This window comes from Acanthochromis polyacanthus, chromosome 7, assembly GCF_021347895.1.
Source record: "Acanthochromis polyacanthus isolate Apoly-LR-REF ecotype Palm Island chromosome 7, KAUST_Apoly_ChrSc, whole genome shotgun sequence".
Classification (NCBI taxonomy): Eukaryota; Metazoa; Chordata; class Actinopteri; family Pomacentridae; genus Acanthochromis; species Acanthochromis polyacanthus.
Genome location: NC_067119.1, coordinates 42,402,784 through 42,420,095, shown reverse-complemented (window position 1 = coordinate 42,420,095; position 17,312 = coordinate 42,402,784). Strand labels below are relative to the sequence as shown.

Below are 17,312 nucleotides of genomic sequence, written 5' to 3'. Positions count from 1 at the left end.
AGGGCTTCCAGCATGTCGGACACGCTCAGGGTAGGGGCTATTTACTGGAAGCTCAGCTCATTTCAAGGAATGAACCTGACTTTGTCTGCTAATATGAATTTAAAAGTAAATAAAATGAACCAACATAGAAGTAAAATAAAAGGAAGCCTTATTTTGGTCCATGGGACCTAATGATAGATCATGTACACTAAACTTTTGGAGTCATCCAGACAATTCCATGTTTTCCACTTCTATCCATGTGCTAACATAACTGCACAAGGGTTTTCTAATCGTCAATGAGCCTTTCAGCACCATTAGCTAACACAATGTAGCATTAGAACACAGGAGTGATGGTTGCTGGAAATGTTCCTCTGTACCCCTATGGAGATATTCCATTAAAAATCAGCTGTTTACAGCTACAATAGTCATTTACCACATTAACTATGTCTACACTGGATTTATCATTCATTTAGTGTTGTCTTCACTGGACAAAAATGCTTTTCTTCAAAAACAAGGACATTTCTAAGTGACCTTAAAGCTTTGAACAGTAGTGTAGATATCACAGTAAAGATGCAGGTGTTGCTTTTCTTGCATCCCATATGAAACACGTTTCCAGTATTTACACCGATCCAGCAGTCATGTTGCCTGGGGCCAAACCTTTGAATCTGTCCACTCCACTGAATGGACTGATTCATCTGGTATATTGACATGAAACAGCGGATTCTCGGATGAAAAAGCAATCAGTGCAACGAGCCCCGAGTCAGAGCCATGGGCGGGTCTAACGCCTGGTCAACATGTTGTCGAGCTGCACGGAGGAGGGAGGCTGCTGGATACAATACAATGACTTCATTAATCCCCGAAGGGAAATTCAATAAAATATAAGCATCAACAACATATCTATTTCACAGTGAATGCATGTATTCCCCATATTGTAGTTTTCAGTCTGCTCTTTCCTCTCTTAAAACCTCAGCATGTTGGCACAGCTCCCATCAGTGTCGGATTCAGGCACGTGTTGCTTTTAGTGACTGCTTAGAAAAGTCAGTTCAATCAGTTCATCACTTCCCAAAGAAACAGGCAGCGTCATGTATTAAAAGTAAAAATAAATCATTTTAAATCTGTCCTAACAGCAAAACAAAGCAAGCAAACAGAAACAACTGTGAACATTACCACCAGCTAACAGAGACCTGCTTTAATCCTGTAAGATCAGTACTGGTATTACTTCACTGTCTTTAGAGCTCTTATGTGCTGAGCCACAAAATGCTGTTTTTTTGTCAAACAGTAGAGTATCCAGATGTTCATTACTGATGTGATAACTGTTGCAGATTGTTTTTCATCAAGGTAAAAAGGTGTTTAACTGTCTACATGGAGAGGAGACTGACTTTTCCATGATAATGTTTGCAGTTTTTAATTAAATATTATGTATGCTGCTTATAAGCAGAGTGCACCTCATGTTTTCCAAGGTTGAAAGTTTGAGTTTCGTTTTTGTGACATCATTGTGAAAAAAATACTGTGGCATAAATGGGTACCTTACATGCAATGTCTTGTGTTTTTTTAATAGGAAAAATAGTGTAGTTTTAGAATATAGTACCAAAAATTGTGTATCACTCGCCCTTTAGTGAACTTTTGCTTGATGTTTGCTGAAAAGTAGGTGAAAATGACCATATTTTGGTGACAAAATCATTTGAATACACACATTAATCCTGTTGCTGCTTGCAAATTATTGGTTACTTCCTTACTATTATCCTTAGAATAAGAGCTCAATGTTGTGTTCTTTTGAGTGAGTATCAGTTTCAGTGGTTGCAATTAGAAATGATGTCATACCAGCAAGTTCTTCCCAAGATGTCCGGTGACAATTTTGTTTGGAAATTTTGAGACTCTAGGTAAGAATTTGGCTTTTGATTCCCCCTATAGAGTTGATTTAATTGTAAATCTGCATGTGCTATACATCAGTCTCTTTGTAATTTAGTTGGGAATAGAGCAGTACCCAACACATAAGTGTATTCTAACATTAGCTAAGTAAAATCATAACTTTTACTAACCCTACCCCCATCAATTTTCAGTTTGTGAAAAAAATACATGCTGTCGTAAAAAAAACAAACTTGCATTCACTCAGTTGTCAATGTAGAGCAACCAAAATTGAACCACTGATACCCATTTAAATGGGCTATAAGCAGTTTACAATGTTTAATAAATTGAGATCAAGTTTTTTTTACGGCCAAGTTTTCATATTTGTTTTAGAAAACGTCTGCCAATTTTGCACGTATTCACGTACTTATTCAATGATAAAGTCAACATATCCAGCCAGAACAGCTAAGGAAAGGCTTTTTATATTATTACAGAAGCTTTTGAAAGGAGAATGTTTGAAATACTGAGGCAGAAGTGTCCAGGATATATAAGTAACTGGCAGAGATACAGTGCTTCACAGTTCAGGTCCAGGAAAGTCAACGGCAAACTGCTTTCCTCCAGAAAAGACTTCAATCTTAATGAGGTTTCATATGAGTACTTTGAGGCCAATGAAGGGAAAAACATTTCAGACAGTACTGGATCAGTTGTTAAATGTGCCTTTCAGTGAGGAATAACAAAATGCAATGAGGGTGTGAGCGGTGCATCTGCTATTGTGGAAATCATAAAAGATTTTGCATATTATAGCTCCTCTTTAACCTTTGTCCTTCTACAAAGCTCTCCATAATGTTTCTCATTCACCTCATTCACACACTCTGATACCTGCAGTACTGCAGACACATGCGTTATACACACATATACATACGGACTTCATTATCTGTTTAATCAGTTCTTAGTTAGGAGAGTCAGTGATGAGGTTTAGTATATATATTTTATAGTTCCAGGTGTGAGTTTTAGGGCTATTTGATTTGTGAACTAATCATGAAATTGTAATTTGTCTCTTGGTGCTTTTATTTGTTCTTTAGGTGATTTGTCTCTACTTTTGCTGCTATCAGGTGAGGGAAAAGTAATGAGCCTAAACATACAGTATAAAACTTTATAAAACATAATTTGTTTAGAAGTAACTGGAACTTTGACTGGATGAACAGTCTCTGCAAAATCTGTTCTCAGGAAACTAAAAACAAAGTGAATGAGAGGTTTTTACTCCACCGTAAAGACGACAGTGTGGAACAAACTAAACATCTGTGTCCACATAAAACCCACCAAAAATAAACGGGGGAATCAATATCTGATGTGAGTTAAGCTGTAAACAAGTCAGTGTGGATGAAACGCTGTAATCTGGAGGAAATAAAACACTCTTTCTGTCCAAACCAGTTCCATTTGCTTAACTTCAGATTGTGCATCTGAAGCCAGTGGAGGTTTTTCGCAGCGTGACAACAGATGGACACCAGCCCTCCACTGCAGCCTGACACCATTCATCTGCTGCTGAGTGAATGGAAAGCCATTCACAGCGAAGCTCAGAAAGCACATAAAGGCCCTCTCTACAAATAAAAGGTTCAGAGGAGCAGAGAGCGAGATGACAGATAAAGAAGGGTTTTGGCAGAGCTCTGCAAAGAGAACATGTTGGAAGAATGCGGCCTTGTCTGAAATGGAAATTCTAAAATGTGTATTCTTCTTTTATCATTTTATTGGTAGACCAAGACAAACACCAAACATGTGATTTAACACAGAGAAGCATTACATAACATCACATATAGATTCAATATTGAAGAGGGAACAGAGACTGCAGCAGAACATAGAGGAGGAAATAAAATGCTGCACAGCTGTGTAGGACACATCAAAAGACCATAAAGAACAAGAAACTGACAGCCTTCCTTTCACTTCCAGTAGTTCTGGATTTCTATTATTCATATCTTTATGTCTTATACTAGAAAAAAAGAAAGAAAGAAAGAAGCTGGATGTTCCACGGAGATGGTTTCTGGAGGGACTTTGATGGAAAGAAGTGGACTAGAGTTTGTGTTGGCAGCAAGCAGCGAAATGTGGGGCTGAACAATGAGCCAAAAGCAGCTCCTCACTACGGTGGCCGACAGGGGCAAACACGCTGCAAACCGCAAAAGCACTGCAAACACAGAAATGATCCAAAACCAAAAACTCACAAACGCATAAAACACATGCAAGAAAAAAAAATGCTGCAAGAGAAACATGCTGCAATCACAGAAACGATGCAGAAGCAAAGACTTACAAAATCACAAAACAGATGCAAATGAAAAATGCTGCAAATATATAAAAACACACACAAACCCCCAGAACAACCGCAAGAGAAAAACGCTGCAAATTCAATCCACAATGGAAGTGCACCAGACACGAAGAAGGAGAAGCAGAAGAAGAAGAAAGTGAAAGTGTCTGATATTTTTTAGTGTGAAAAGGTACGTTTTCATTTAGTTTTAGCATCATGTTTTACTTGGCTGGCATCTTTTATACAATATTATTTTTATACAATATTATCGAAGAGCAGCGCACAAACGTTGTGGATTGAATTTGCAGCGTTTTTCTCTTGCGGTTGTTCTGGGGGTTTGTGTGTGTTTTTATATATTTGCAGCATTTTTCATTTGCATCTGTTTTGTGATTTTGTAAGTCTTTGCTTCTGCATCGTTTCTGTGATTGCAGCATGTTTCTCTTGCAGCATTTTTTTTTCTTGCATGTGTTTTATGCGTTTGTGAGTTTTTGGTTTTGGATCATTTCTGTGTTTGCAGCGCTTTTGCGGTTTGCAGCGTGTTTGCCCCTGTCGGCCACCGTACCTCACATATCTGCTGCAGGTGATTCAGGTGATGCCAACAGTGAGACCTGCCTTATCATGTCCAACTTTACTGCAGAGCTAAACACTGCAAAAACTCTAAATCTTACCAAGTCTACTTGTTTTATTTTTAGTCAAAATGTCTCATCCCACTTGGTTTAAGATAAATTCACTTAACAAGAGACATTCCAGCAGATGGAGGGACTTGTTTTAAGTCAAGCAATCTTGAAATTATCTTGTTTTAACCCTTGTGTCGTCCTGCGGGTCAAACTGACCCGTTTTACGTTTGAATATGTGGAAAAAAATAATAATTTACAGTGAAAACTTCCACATTTTCAACATTTTTGGGAAATTCTTTTACATTTTTTGGTAGAAAAAAACAAATGTTAAAATGCTTCTTTAAGACTATTCGGAGGAAAAAAATCAACCAAAATCCAGCGAAATTTGCTGGATTTTGGTTGATTTTTTCCTGAATATCCTTAAAGAAAATATTACAACTTTTACTGATAAATATGGAGTCACTTTACATATTTTTAAGATATTTTTTTGGAAGACTTTCATTCATTTTTTTGGAAAATATTAACAATTGTGATATATATTTTTTATTTTTATTTCTTGCCAAATTTGGGGATTTAAAAAAACTTTTAAGGGAAATTTTTAAAGGAATTTTCTTGAGGAAAATTATGCAATTTTTTAAAATAAATTTGGGGAATTTTTTTTTGCTAAATTTGGATTTTTTTCAGACAGGGCAACAATATTTTTTGGTGTCGTAAATGAGGACAACAGGAGGGTTAAGACACCCAAGCTTGACAATCCTGGTAAAATGTAGCATAAAATAAGTTTTCCAGATAATTTTAATATCTCAATATTCACATCATTATCACATCTTATTTCAAGAAATCTTACCCAGCCATTTTTCACTTGTTCTATTTTTCCCTTATTTCAAAGAAAAAGTTCTTTGAAATAAGTCTTTCCCCTTGGTTTGAGCGGGGCATTTTTTCCAGTGAACACATTTACTGCCTGGAACAGAAAACTGTTTAGATTTCTGGAGCTAATCCTCTCATTCATGACAACTCTGCAGCGGCTACAGTTTCCTTTAACTCGTCCATTTAAATTCTAATAAAGTTCAAAGTTTAGTGTACTTAAAGGGGCATTTAAATTATAATAAAGCTTAAAGTTTAGTGTACTTAAAGGTGTATTTAAATTATAATAAAGCTTAAAGTTTAGTGTACTTAAAGGTGTATTTAAATTATAATAAATCTTAAAGTTTAGTGTACTTAAAGGTGTATTTAAATTATAGTAAATCTTAAAGTTTAATGTACTTAAAGGTGCATTTAAATTATAATAAATCTTAAAGTTTAGTGTACTTAAAGGTGCATTTAAATTATAATAAATCTTAAAGTTTAGTGTACTTAAAGGTGTATTTAAATTATAATAAATCTTAAAGTTTAGTGTACTTAAAGGTGTATTTAAATTATAATAAAGCTTAAAGTTTAATGTACTTAAAGGTGCATTTAAATTATAATAAATCTTAAAGTTTAGTGTACTTAAAGGTGTATTTAAATTATAATAAATCTTAAAGTTTAATGTACTTAAAGGTGTATTTAAATTATAGTAAATCTTAAAGTTTAGTGTACTTAAAGGTGTATTTAAATTATAGTAAATCTTAAAGTTTAGTGTACTTAAAGGTGTATTTAAATTATAATAAATCTTAAAGTTTAATGTACTTAAAGGTGTATTTAAATTATAATAAATCTTAAAGTTTAGTGTACTTAAAGGTGTATTTAAATTATAATAAAGCTTAAAGTTTAATGTATTTAAAGGTGTATTTAAATTATAATAAAGCTTAAAGTTTAGTGTACTTAAAGGTGTATTTAAATTATAGTAAATCTTAAAGTTTAGTGTACTTAAAGGTGTATTTAAATTATAGTAAATCTTAAAGTTTAGTGTACTTAAAGGTGTATTTAAATTATAGTAAATCTTAAAGTTTAGTGTACTTAAAGGTGTATTTAAATTATAATAAATCTTAAAGTTTAGTGTACTTAAAGGTGTATTTAAATTATAATAAATCTTAAAGTTTAATGTACTTAAAGGTGTATTTAAATTATAATAAATCTTAAAGTTTAGTGTACTTAAAGGTGTATTTAAATTATAATAAATCTTAAAGTTTAGTGTACTTAAAGGTGCATTTAAATTATAATAAATCTTAAAGTTTAGTGTACTTAAAGGTGTATTTAAATTATAGTAAATCTTAAAGTTTAGTGTACTTAAAGGTGTATTTAAATTATAATAAAGCTTAAAGTTTAATGTACTTAAAGGTGCATTTAAATTATAATAAATCTTAAAGTTTAGTGTACTTAAAGGTGTATTTAAATTATAATAAAGCTTAAAGTTTAATGTACTTAAAGGTGTATTTAAATTATAATAAAGCTTAAAGTTTAATGTACTTAAAGGTGTATTTAAATTATAATAAAGCTTAAAGTTTAATGTACTTAAAGGTGCATTTAAATTATAATAAATCTTAAAGTTTAGTGTACTTAAAGGTGTATTTAAATTATAATAAATCTTAAAGTTTAGTGTACTTAAAGGTGTATTTAAATTATAATAAATCTTAAAGTTTAGTGTACTTAAAGGTGCATTTAAATTATAATAAATCTTAAAGTTTAGTGTACTTAAAGGTGTATTTAAATTATAGTAAATCTTAAAGTTTAGTGTACTTAAAGGTGTATTTAAATTATAATAAATCTTAAAGTTTAATGTACTTAAAGGTGTATTTAAATTATAATAAATCTTAAAGTTTAATGTACTTAAAGGTGTATTTAAATTATAATAAAGCTTAAAGTTTAATGTACTTAAAGGTGTATTTAAATTATAATAAATCTTAAAGTTTAATGTACTTAAAGGTGTATTTAAATTATAATAAAGCTTAAAGTTTAATGTACTTAAAGGTGTATTTAAATTATAATAAATCTTAAAGTTTAGTGTACTTAAAGGTGCATTTAAATTATAATAAATCTTAAAGTTTAGTGTACTTAAAGGTGTATTTAAATTATAATAAATCTTAAAGTTTAGTGTACTTAAAGGTGTATTTAAATTATAATAAAGCTTAAAGTTTAGTGTACTTAAAGGTGTATTTAAATTATAATAAAGCTTAAAGTTTAATGTACTTAAAGGTGTATTTAAATTATAATAAATCTTAAAGTTTAGTGTACTTAAAGGTGCATTTAAATTATAATAAAGCTTAAAGTTTAGTGTACTTAAAGGTGCATTTAAATTATAATAAATCTTAAAGTTTAGTGTACTTAAAGGTGCATTTAAATTATAATAAATCTTAAAGTTTAGTGTACTTAAAGGTGCATTTAAATTATAATAAATCTTAAAGTTTAGTGTACTTAAAGGTGCATTTAAATTATAATAAATCTTAAAGTTTAGTGTACTTAAAGGTGTATTTAAATTATAATAAAGCTTAAAGTTTAATGTACTTAAAGGTGTATTTAAATTATAATAAAGCTTAAAGTTTAGTGTACTTAAAGGTGTATTTAAATTATAATAAAGCTTAAAGTTTAGTGTACTTAAAGGTGTATTTAAATTATAATAAAGCTTAAAGTTTAGTGTACTTAAAGATGTGACTACTCTGAGTGGCAGGTAGGTGGCGCCATACAGCCCAGAGGCAGCTGCAGTACCAGCCTCAAACGGCAGGTCGTTCTAGCAGCTAATAGCTGGACTAGACATGTCTTACAGATGTCTGTGATTCAGTTCCTCTCAGTCAAAAAGAACATTTCAGACGTCCAGATTGTCCTCCGTCTTCAGAGCAATGACTTCACATTTATCACTGATGTGTTTTGGGCTTCTCATTACAGATATCCAGCATTTGTCTGCACACATTTACTATACTGAATTAATAACATGTTTGTCTACTGTTCTGTGTGTCTGTCTGTCTGAATGCATGGGTGGGTGTACGGTGACATGGAGGAGATCCGTTCATGTTCAGGGGAGTTCTTAAAAGAACGTATTACAGGTTTCACTAAGTATATTTTCCTCCAACCTGCTATTGTCTCTAAAAATAAAAGGTGTTCTGTAAGTAGGTTAATATGAGAAGATTTTCTCTATTTCCAGTTTAGAAGGATCATTTTGCAGTGAGAAATGAGTGATGTGTGTCAGTATTTTGATCACTAAAGTTTCTCAGCAGGCAGGGCGATGAGAACAATGACATCCTGCAGCTACAGATATCTGATTTCTATCTCATGATGTTAGAAGGTCCGAGAGGCACCAAAATAATCAGCTGTGCTTCGTGAACAGGACTCTGTGAGCCAGTCCTGCTCCAGTCACTTTAATGTGTTTCTGTGGAAAGCTGAACGTTGTATGGAAGGTGTGCTGGTGGTCACAAAGTAAAACACTAGACTGTTCAGTGTGGTTTTTGTAATGTTCTGTCCAGTTTTTGATATTTTTTGTCTTGCTTCTCATGTTTTTGTCGTATTGTATATTTTCTGTCCCGCTTGTATCATTTGTACATTTTTTTGTCACATTGTGTCTCATTTTTGTAATATTTTGTCTTGTTTTGTTGTTTTTTTGGCTTTTTTTGTCTTCTTTTGTGGTTGTGATCCTCCAGTAAATCCTCTGTAGTTCAGCTCCAGGTGACTAAATGTTGTGTTCCTTTGTAGACACTCTGATCTGGAAGTTGTGATGTGGAAATGATAAACTGAGGATGAATGCTGATGAAACTGAACTTATTTTCTTTAGAAATTTCAGGTTGTTCATGATGTTTGGTAAAAAGATAATTCCTTAAATGTGAACATTTTTGCTCTAAAACAAAGGAACCATTATTAGTTGTGGTTATTTATAGTTTATCATGCTGCGGTTTTACTGGTTTTACTGGTTTTACTGGTCCGGTCCTCTTCAGATCAAACTGGGCTGAATGTTTAACCTGAACTAGAATCAGTCTGACTCTCCGTCCTTCCATGAACCGGCCACACTCCTGGTTGATCGTTCATTTCCTGTTTGATGTTTTTACAGATTTGTGTCCAGAAGTCTGCTGGGTGATGGACCCAAATTATTTTCCCATGTTGCAGTTGGGATTGTTGCAGAGGTATCTGAGATGGAGTTGTAAAGGTTTAAGTTGTGATTTTCAGTATCTTAACTTCTCAGTCTCACTAATCTCAGAGCATCGTGATGTGATGCTGGTTGGACAGCAGATTTTAATCACTGCTGTTCATAATGATGGACTGGTTGTTCTGTAAAGGCTGATGAAGAGAAGAAATTCTGTTTGGTTGCCATGATGACAAGTAGATGGAGCTGTTGGAAGTCCAGACTGTGCCACACCGGGGTGTCTCCACATGACATGTCATGGGTTTTCCAGCAGGTTATTGGCTGGAGGAGATGGTGGAGTTCTTACAGTGATTCATTGACGGTGGTTGGAAGGGATGGTCTGCAGTTGGTTATCCAGTAATTACAGCCGTGCACTTTGCTTTTTGGACAACAGTTACAGTGATGAAGGGTGACGGGTTACTTTGAACAGTGTAGTTGTACTTTTGGTTCAGTTTGAATAAGTATTGTAGCTGATAAGTCAGGAAGCTGCGCAGAGAGTTTGGTGCTTCTGGGCCATTCTGTAATGTTGAAAGTTATTTAGTGTTTTTACGGTGAAGTCTGCTTCCATTCAGTGAACATTTAGTGTCAGATATTAATGTCAGTGAGACTGCTCTTTTAGGAGTACTGAGGGAAAATAATGATGTGAAGAGAGGAGGGTGAATGGAAATGCATTTCTTCTGCAGTGTAGAATCTATGCACTAAGGCAACTCAAAAACATTTTCTCCATTCAGTGGCCATTTAAAGCCAAAGCACTGCAAAAGTGATGATTGTAGTCTGGAAAATATGTACTTAAGGCAACAGTTACTATGAATGCATTTCATTCCTCTTCATTCTTCATGCAACCAGTGAAAGAGGTGAAGTTTGGGGAAAATTGGAGTCATTGTTGACTGATACCATTTCTCTGCCTTTGGTCAAATACTGTGGAAGAGCTGCAGTCACTCTGCTGAGTGTGATATGATCCGAATCCAAGGCTCCGATGTTCAGCTGGTAAACGGTGGACTGCTCCCTGCTGGTGGGGAAAGGTTACTGCCCTGAGTAAGACCACTGAGGACTGTTGGACGCCTCCACACCATAGACTGTATATAAAGATGGACGTAGCATCTGGCTCCAGAATTGAAGCCAACCCAGAAGTGTCAAAAACTTGCAATATCACGCCGTCCGCTAGGGTTGGCTCCAAGAAGCTTTTTCTCCATAGACCCCAATTCATTTTTGGAAAAAATAAAATTTGATAGACTGATGTTCTACAGCTCAGGATTTTTTTCCCGTTAGTTTTCATGGTCAAAATGAGAGATCAGGTGGCCGAGCTTAAAATAAATTAATACTGAATTTTAAATAAATCGTTAAAGTTGGTGGAGCCAGGGGGCGTGGCTATACTTGATAGACAGTCCCATAGACTGGTCCTGCCCCTCGTTGCTCTCCGGTCCAGCCTGTTTGATGACGCTTTTTACGTCACTGGCTCCAAAAAAATCCAAAATGGCGACCAGGAAGTAGAAACCAACGGGTGACGTCACGGTTAGTTCACGCCTGCTCCACACTGACAGACGCTCCACCAATCTGTGGTGTTGAAGATGGTTGGTGTGAGCCTCAGAGAGAAGCTCTCAGTTTACTACAAGTTCTAAGTTCTTATTCCCACGTTCTGACCCAGAGCTCAGACACCAGCACTGATCTGTGGTCAGAGCAGCCTGCTGAGGTGGTCTGGGCTTCTTCCTAGGATGTCTGGACACCTCCTTTTATAGAAGGGACTACGGGGCAGATCTGAGTAACTCTGGGTTCATGTGTTCCTTCTGGCCAACTGCAATGCTCCAGGAAGAGCTACAGGAAGTAGAGAAGAATATGTTGCATCCCTGACTCACTCCTGGATAAGCTGCGGCACATAATGACATAATGATGACATCATCACTAGGAATTCAAGAGATTGTCAACCCGAGCTCTTACATCAGGGGTGTCCAACATGAGGCCTGTGGTCCAAAAGTGGTCCTCCAGAGACCAGTTTCTCTTTAGGTATCTATGAATTGTGAGCAAGTCTCTTATTGAAAAATGTACGTTGTTTGTTAAGTGGACATTCTACACACCCGCCCCTCTTAAAACACTGTTCTGGCACTAATTTAAGGCAGCAGCTTTCACTGGAAATTTAATGTGAGAAAGTGGAATTTGTGCTGTGTTCATAGACTAGATAACTTTGTTTTATTTATTATTCTATCATTTTTAGTAAAAAAAAAAAAGCATGTTGTATTCCTGATAATGTCTCCTTACTTTAGACAGTCAGTGTGAAAGGTCTTCAGAAAGCCCCGTCCAGTTTGTAGACGTTCTGACTGTGTGTGATGTGTTCTACTGCTTTGAAAAAAAGTCTCCCAACATCTAAACTTTTGAATTTTTACACAGAAAATCATGTGTCAAGCTCCAAGAACTTGGTGTGACAGATGGACCTGAAAACCCATTCTAGTAGAATGAAGAGCAGCTGGACTCTGCTAACTGAGGTACCATTTAGGAACAGAAATGTCAGAAAATACTTATTAGTCTCAAAGAAAGAAGCAATTTTTTTTCAGAAGTAAACAACTTTTTGGATCAGATTGTTTGGTTAGTGGTCGACCTTCAGACATGTTCATCCTCTGATGTCTGACCCTGTTCTAACTGTGCTGTCCTGAAACTAACTATTATTTTAACTGTGGATTAATCTGAGGATTATTGTTCTGATTGAACAATAATCAATCAGATTAACTTTATCTTTTAATCAGTTGCTTGGTCTATAAAACAAACAAAAAATATGGATCAGTGTTTGTCAGAGAGAATGAGACGCTCCTAAAATGTCTTATTTGATCCAAAAATGCTCCGTTTACTGTCAGAGAGGAGCAAAGAACCTTATTTAAAAAGGTGGAATCAGAGGATTTAAACTTCTTCCTTAAAGTACCATAAAACCAATTAACTGCTCATCAAATAGTTGACTAATTTTACCTGCTGACAGCTCATGGATTCATTGCTGCAGCTCTACCAGGGAGCATTGTCTCCATGTCATGGGTGTTTTCTTTGATATGTCGTCTCCGTGTTTTTGTTTTCAGTTCATGTGTGTTTTCCTAAATCTCTGAGCCGTTGTACAGGAGACAGAAGGTACACCTACTGAACGTGTTCAGAGAGGTTTGTGAGTTTTGACAGATAACTGGGACGTGGTTTCTACAGAGAGCTGCTGCAGCAGAAACATCATTTGAACTAAATTTTAATTGGATCTTTCCCAGCTGTAAACATCACAAACCATTCAGATCACCTCGCTTGTGTTGGGATGCAGCTTGGATCCATACTTTAAAAGGCTGAACTTAGAAGTATTTGTGAACTGTGCAGCTATTTTGGTGTGAATCACTGAGGTGACCAGAGAGCTGCAGTAATCTGCGGTGAAGTGCTGCGTATAGCCGCCTATTCAGTCTAATGAATAGCGATCCCTGCAGACTAGCAGAGTGAGAGCTGCACTTGACAGCGATGACTCCTCCACTCAGACCCTCAGCCTGAAAGACGAACGCAGGAGGCTGATTTCACTTCACCCCTCTAGGCCGGCCGAGCACCGCCGCCGTGTACGTGAGGACCACAGAGGAGGCTCAGAGTGCAGCGGCTGAAACGGACTGTTGACCTCCTGACAACTGTAACGGTCCATGCAGACTCCTCCAGTCGCTCCATTTGTGTTGGCAGGACATGATGACAGCGCGACCCGGCTAGCCTGAGAGCCTACGAGGATGAGGAGGAATAACAAGCAGCTACCTGCCACTGATGGACCTGATGACAGCCTACAGCTGGTAGTCTGAGGAGAGTGTTTACGTACCAACAGAAAGAACATGTAGAGGAAGAACTTTGTAGTGCAGAACAAACTTTATCAAGCTGTAAAACACATTTTACTTTACCCTGTAAGTCAGGGCTGTCCAACACGAGGCCCGTGGGCCAAAAGTGGTCCTCCAGAGGGTCCAATCCGGCCCTCAAAGGGTAAAAATGACATTAAGTGCAGATTGTAAATCAGTAAAACTATAAATTTAAAATCACTTCTAGACCATGACAAGTTGTTTTGATCTTAAGTTAAATACTAGATTGTTTATTGTTCTTTTGTCATTTTGAGTCTCATTTTTGTAATATTTTGTCTGTTTTTGTTGTTTTTTGTCGTTTGTCTCATGTTTTTGTGGTTTTGTTTCTCATTTTTGTCATTTTGTGTTTCCTTCTTGTCTTACTTGTGTTTTTGTCTAATTTTTGTCATTTTGTGTTTCGCTTTATTCGCTGTTTAGTGCGTCTTTTCTGTCATTTTGTATTTTTTTAATCTCACTTGTGTTGTCCATTTTTTTGTCGCTTTGAATTGTTTTTGTCTAATTTTTGGTCTCTTTTTTTTGTATTATTTTGGGTCATTTATCTATTTTTTTTGTCATTTTGCGTCTCATTTTTGTAATACTTTCTGGGTTTTTGTTGTTTTTTTATCTTTTTTTTTTTTAAAGTAAAATCCTCTCTGCTTCAGCTCCAGGTGACTAAATGTTGTGTTCCTTTGTAGACACTCTGATCTGGAAGTTGTGATGTGGAAATGATAAACTGAGGATGAATGTGGATGGAATTGAATTTATTTTTCTTCAGAAATGTCAGGTTGTTCATGATGTTTTGTAAAAAGATAAATCCTTAAATGTGAACATTTTCAGAATGTACTTTTTGCTGTAAAACAAAGGAACCAGTAGGAGTTGTTTACAGGTTATCATGCTGTGGCTTTACTGGTCTGGTCCACTGGAGATCAAATTAGGCTGAATGTTTAACCTGAACTAGAATGAATTTGACTCCTGTGCTGTAACTAGTCAGAAAAGCAATAAAACACATCATGTCTGATGCCTCCTGCAGCTTCTTAAACATCATAATCTTCTGCTGGTGAGTGGTACCATGTGAAGATGTCAGTTGGGACGCTCTGAGGGACCGTCTAAACCCTGAGAAGGTTTGTACTGTTTGTACATCCATCTTATCCTAAAGATACTTTTGGAGAACAGAGACTTGGACTCTCAGTCAGACTTTGAAGACATCAGCTTCATGTTGTTGAGAGTCTCTGTACTTCAGAGTTGGTCCTCCAGATTCAGAACACACACTATTTTAGTCTGATCTTTAGGTTCCTGGGCTAGGACTGGACAGGCTACATGTGGGTCCCTGCCCTTCATGCTGTGTTGTGAAAGCCTAAGAAGAAAGATGAAAAAGAAAACGATGGAGGATTTTCTGTCTTTCACACAGAGAAGACAGTACGTTCTGTCTGTTCTTTACTCTGCTTTTCTCCTGCTATGCAAGCAAAACTTCACTTTTTTTTCCAGTTTGATGGATTCCACATGGTGGAAGTTCTCATTGGAGGGAAAGAGAAGGTAAAAGACAAAACAAGCCTGACTGATTTGTTGCTGTAATGTCATTATGTGGTGGTCACCTGTCATACACTACATAAGAGGAACCAGTTACTGTGCTCGTTCTCGGTTCCTCTGCATAGACTGAGCTGATGTAATGCGGTCTGAATGTGGTCTGCTGGCTGTTAAAGGTTGGACTGAATGTACATTTTACATCTTGATCACCTGAACTGCAGAATGAGGAACAGACCTGCTGGAATATGTGATACATACTGCAGACAGCGCTGAGAGACTTCTACTGTCAGAAGGAGAAATAAAACCCTGACATCCTGACAGACAGATCTCATCTTTTATTCTCTCAGTTGGAGACGCTGACCTCTGGGAGGAACTGTGAGGCGCTTTGGGCGACCAGAAATACAGCAGCGCTACATTTCTACAAGTTTATCTCCCAAGTGCAATCAGCAGGAAGTTGTAAGTCCTGCTCACCAGTTTCAGGTTTAAATTACTCTGCTAATAAACCGCGAGGTTATGTGACGATGGGAGTACATTTGTCTGTGTCAAACATAACTCAAAAACAGACAAATGGATTTAGATGAAATTAAGAAATGACACAAGGACCACCTCATTAAATTTTGACAGTGATACAGTTTATAGTCTGGATCCATGGACTTGTTAAGGATTTCCCATTGTCAGATATAGCTGCTGGCATGGTGTCGCTGTAACCATAAAGTGAACACTGTGTCAGTTCCCTGCTGATGATCACATGATTGATCCTAATAGAAATTGACTGTGATTCATCAGTTGGAAATCATATAATGAACAAATGATCAAGCTGTGGGGTGTTTCTGAGTCTTGCTACATATTTAGGTCATGTATGTAGCAAACCTCAGACAGACAGCGGTGAAGCTCCTGGTGTTTCACAAAGCCTTTATTTACGTTCAGCCGTCAGCCTTATTTTGAACACAAATTCACCTTTCTGTCTTTCACTCCTTTCAGAAAACACCATCAGAGTTTTTCTCCATTCCAGATGCTTCTAAGTTCAGACACATCCTTTATAGACAGAAACAGATGGAACCGTTTTCTTTCATCTTTATGTGAATTTTCACACTGTTCAGCAGCATCTCCGTCATGTCAAGAAACTGCTTCCTAGATAAACATTTCCTGTGCCTTTGGAATGATGACAAAATAAAAGCCTGTAGCATTAAAAATATGTTTTCTAAATAAAATCCTGTAGCATTAAAAATATGCCTTCAAAATAAAAGCAGGGAGGGAAAAGTTATTTTAACACTAGCAAAACAAAATCTTGCCAAAAGTGATGAACTGATCAACAGACCTTTGTAAGAGTGATTTACACGTGATTCGGTATAAATACATAACGTTCACTTGCAAGACACATGCCTGTACTCAGCAGGGGCGGATTTAGCAATTTGGGGGCCCAAGGTGAATTTAGCTAGGGGGGCCCTTCAAATCCTTACTTTTAACAAGGACCTTTTAAAATGTGAGAAATACGATTCAAATTCCATCCCGTTGTATTCCAAAATGCGAAATATTTATTTTTTTAAATAGTTAAGCAGCGTGACAGAGTATTTGTGTGAGTGAGTCAATAAGGCCCATTTTATCTATAACTGTAACTGTAACTGAACAATAAATAATAATAATATAATAATAACACAATACTGTAATAATACAATAACAATATCAATAATATCAATCACAGTAATGTGTAGAGAGAGACAGAGACACAGAGAGTGAGAGTGTGTGAATGAATGTATGTGTATGAGAGAGAAAATGTGTTGGAGTCAAAGAGAGAAAACAAGGGTGTGTGAATGAAGGAGTGGAGGAAAGTGTGTCTATCCTTACTGCTACTGTCTCCCTGCTGCTTTCAGTGGCGCCTGCAGAATTTTTTCATAGGGGTGTCCAGGTGGGGCCACTTATAATCTTGGGGTGGCACATCAAAACTGAAAAGTTATAATTTCAGGAATTTTGTTTTACTAGTACTATTATTACTGTTTTTTTTAAAATAATACTGTAGTATGTAGGCTAGCAGAAAACTATCAGAAAGACTTGAGGAAGCGCCTATTGATAAACTTGTCTTGTGTTATATTTAATGTTACTAATGATCTAATGTGCACAGACTAATAACAGTACAGTTAACATTTTGAGTTCATTTGCTCCCTTCCTTCCTCCTCATCACTATGCCTCTGCTGCTCGACCGTTGGCTCTCT

At 36.1% G+C, this 17,312-nt stretch overlaps 1 protein-coding gene across 2 annotated transcripts in view; it reads right to left on the bottom strand.

The window, feature by feature from the left end:
• The window catches only part of unc5db (unc-5 netrin receptor Db), a 292,888-nt gene that overhangs the window by 69,118 nt on the left and 206,458 nt on the right, over positions 1–17,312 (bottom strand). The gene's annotated exons all lie outside the window — the stretch shown is intronic.